The sequence below is a fragment of the Miscanthus floridulus genome, chromosome 6, assembly GCF_019320115.1.
Source record: "Miscanthus floridulus cultivar M001 chromosome 6, ASM1932011v1, whole genome shotgun sequence".
Taxonomy (NCBI): Eukaryota; Viridiplantae; Streptophyta; class Magnoliopsida; order Poales; family Poaceae; genus Miscanthus; species Miscanthus floridulus.
This window is the reverse complement of record NC_089585.1, coordinates 112,610,534-112,614,429: the sequence shown is the minus strand read 5'-3', so window position 1 is coordinate 112,614,429 and position 3,896 is coordinate 112,610,534. Positions and strand designations below refer to the sequence as shown.

At 42.3% G+C, this 3,896-nt stretch overlaps 1 non-coding gene across 1 annotated transcript; it reads right to left on the bottom strand.

The window, feature by feature from the left end:
• Positions 1-3,294: 3,294 nt before the first annotated feature.
• LOC136461974 (small nucleolar RNA R71) lies at positions 3,295-3,401 on the bottom strand. The gene has a single exon (XR_010760507.1). It is a non-coding gene; the product is annotated as a small nucleolar RNA R71 (small nucleolar RNA).
• Positions 3,402-3,896: the final 495 nt, after the last annotated feature.

Sequence of the window (3,896 nt, the reverse complement as noted above, 5' to 3'; positions counted from 1 at the left end):
CCACTCCCTGAATATAGGTATACAGGTAGGATCTAGTTATGAAGGAAGACAAGCTCTGTTCTTAATCTTCCTTAGTAATATCCCTTATGTATATATATGAAGTTGATCTTAGCCATGACTACTAGGTGCAATTGCATTAATCAATGACTTAGGAATTATTCCTCTAATATTCTACTTAACCATGCTAATGCCATAGATAGGAGTACTCTGAGTGATCAATGATTAGTTATTATTTATTATTCATATACATTTACCTCTTGACTTACCCCTGTTATGAGTAGAATATTGGTTATGGTTTACTTCTCCATCAATCGTATAAGTTGTCAATACACGTCCTCGCCTGATCTTCCCTATGGTAAAAATATAAATAACGATACCTGGAATACTCTCGGGTGAAGTGCTACAATGGTATATTATCTGTGCGCTTGCAGATTCCTTTCCTTATATATATATATATTCTTCCTAGTCACATGAAATAATAAAGTGCTTCTTAGTGTCATTCTAGAAGTTGCACTAGGTAGTACCAACAAGCATCTCCTACATCATCACTAGGGATGACATCCTGGTAAAGTAATATTAAGAGATGTAGACATACATTAGGTGGCTACTAAAACAAGTGTCGAGTTAATAAATACCAACAAGCATTTCTAGCGCCGTTGAAGAGGAAGGTAGCTAGGCAAAGGAAGTATGATAAACTTATACTTATTGATGTGATCAAGATAACCGTTAACCTTTGCTCAAGCAGGATTACTCTTGTTTTGTCTACTTTCAAATCTTATGCAGAGTAATGTATGACCGGTTTTGACCTCCCGACAAACTACGTTGACGATCCAAAAGCATTACTTAAGAGAACAACTCAAGAAAGTTTTAGCTTTAGAGTCATAAGACAACCAGATAAGGCTGAAACTCTAGTTTGGTTTTGGTGAATTGATGAAACCCTAGGTGCTAACCCTTTGCTCTAAGTGATCATTAGATAGGGTAGCACATTCCAAGTGGTGAGCAAGGATGAAGATGATCAAGATGGTGGAAGGCCATGGTGATGATCAAGTGCTTGGACTTGGAAAAGAAGAAAGAGAAAAACAAAAAGCTCAAGGCAAAGGTGAAACTTGATAGGAGCTTTTTGGTTTGGTGATCGAGACACTTAGCGAGTTTGATCACATTTAGGATCGATAGCCATACTGTTAAGAGGAGTAAAACTCGTATCGAAATATGGTTATCAAAGTGCCACTAGATGCTCTAACTCATTGCATATGCATTTAGGATCTAGTGGAGAGCTAACACCCTTAAAAATGTTTGTGAAAATATGCTAACACACATGCACAAGGTGACACACTTGGTGGTTGGCACATTTGAGCAAGGGTGGAGAAGTTGGTGAAGTGAAGGAGGTGATTTTCACTGAAAAATAGTGACTAGACATAGGACCTATCTCTAGACTTGCACGTCTGGTCAGCTCTAGTTAGTAAAGCACTCAGCCTTGGGGAGTGACCAGACGCTGGGTCAAAATGTGATTAGACGCGACGCTGCTGAGTCCAGTCATTAATGACGTATGGTGACATAAGCGGCTGAGTGAGCACGGGGATGACTTGACACGATGGCGTGTCTAGTTGTGTGCACCTAATGTGTTAGGTCGTGGGTTTGGTGCTCTGGGAGCTCTCTAGAACCGACCTGATATTAGGGAGCCACTGTGATCGGTGTGTCCGGTCGTGTGTTGAGGCATGCATAGTGGTGTACTAACCTGACGCGGTGCTTGTGGGTCAGGTCATTTGTGGGTGCATCCGGTCTCAACTTAAGCAGTGGCGTGAGCTTAGTTGACCGTTGGAGATTGGGTGGCCATGTTTTGAACGGGGACATGTGGACATTGATCCACAACTAGACGCTGGGGTGCCGCTTGTCCAATCACTTTGACCGGCACGTCCGGTCACCCCAAAACCATTGCAGTGAGGAGCCCAATGGCTCTATTCGTGGGGGCTCTCTTTTTAAGCCCCATGGCCAGCTCAAGCTCACTCTCTTGGCCATTTTCATTAATATAGCAACCTTGTGAGCTTAGCCAAAGCCCTCCTACTCATCTCCATCATTGATTCATCATCATTGTGAGATTGGGAGAGAATCCAAGTGCATTGCTTGAGTGATTGCATCTAGAGGCACTTGGTATTCATGTTTTGCTATGGGATTCACTTGTTACTCTTGGTGATTACCGCCACCTAGATGGTTTGGAGCAGCGAGGATTATTGAGCAGAGGAAGGTGCTTGTCTTCGGCTCCTATTGTGGTGATTGTGAGGGGTTCTTGACATTTCCCCGATGGAGAGCCAAAAGGTACTCTAGTGGATTGCTCATGGCTTATGTGATCCTCATGTTATGTTAGTTGTGTGGCACCCTATTGAAGGTTTGGCGTGTGATGTAAATTAGCACGTGAACCTCCAAGTGAGTGAATCGCCACAATGAGGACTAGCTTACCGACAAGCAAGTGAACCTCGGTAAAAAAATTATATGTCATCTTGTCCCAAGGATTTCTTGTTTGATTGTTATTGATTCACTCCATCATATTGTGATTAGGTCTATCCTCGACACGGCGGTATAAACATCATCACCTCTCTTATATTACATTCTTAGTGTAGCTAAGCTCTTTAGTGTAATTAGGTTTGAGAGCTAGCTTGTGTCGGGTCTAGTGGTTAGTGAGGCTCTTTAGTTTGCCTTTGAGAGCTCACTAACTTAGTGTAGTGACTTAGCAAATTGTGTGCTTAGTGATCATAGTCACTAGAATTATGGTAGGTGGCTTGCTCTTTTAGTAGGCTAGCGCAACACTCGCTTCACCGTTTAATTGTCTAACATATTTGCTAAGTGTTGTTGTAGAAATTTTCAATAGTCTATTCACCCCCTCTAGCTATTAGGACCTTTCAAAGGTGAAGCTTAACTTGAGAATTTGAACAAATGGCTAACAAGACTCTCCATGAGTTCTCTGCTCCAACTATGGCCAACATCCATACTGGATCGGTGATCAATGTCGGAGACAATGGATTTGAGCTCAAGCCAGCTCTCATCAACATGGTGCAAGCAAGCTAGTTTTGTGGGAAGGCATATGAAGATGCAACTGCATATCTCCAACACTTCTTGGAGATCTGCAGCTATTTCACCATCAAAGGAGTGACCTAAGATGCTATACTACTTTGCCTCTTTGCATTCTCACTCTTGGGGAAGGCAAATCAATGGTTCTATGCCAACAAAGATAGAAACACTACATGGGATAACTGCTCCACTGTGTTCTTGGCCAAGTTCTTTTCCATAGGCAAGACCAATGCTCTTTGTGGGAGAATCTCAAGTTTTCAGCAACAACATGATGAATCTATCCCTGAGACATGGAAACGCTTCCAAGATTACATATCAGAATGTCCTCATCATGGGATGGAGAATTGGTTGCTCATGCAGACTTTCTACCACGGGTTGACCAATAGTACCCGTGAGACTATGGATGTTGCTCCTAGAGGTGCTTTCATGTCACTCACACTCCCAGCTGCAACAGCTCTCGTGGAGAAGATGGCCTCCAACCAAGGTTGGAATGAAGAACGCCTTTAGACCCACAAGAGAGGTGGAGGTATGCATCAACTCAAGGAGATAGACATGTTGTCTACTAAGATGGACCTGCTGATGAAGAAGCTCAAAGATCAAGCCAATGAGAAGCAAGAAGTCATGCATATTCATGATTCCCACATGACGTGTAAAGAGTGTGGAAACACTAGGCATTTAGGGAACAAATGTCCTAAAATTCATGAGGATGTGAACTTTGTCAACAACAACTACTTTCGTCCTCAACATAATCAAGGATAGAATCAACAACAGAGGCTGAACTACCAAGGTAACCCTCAAAGTAATAATTTCAATAATTTCAATCAACCACCCTT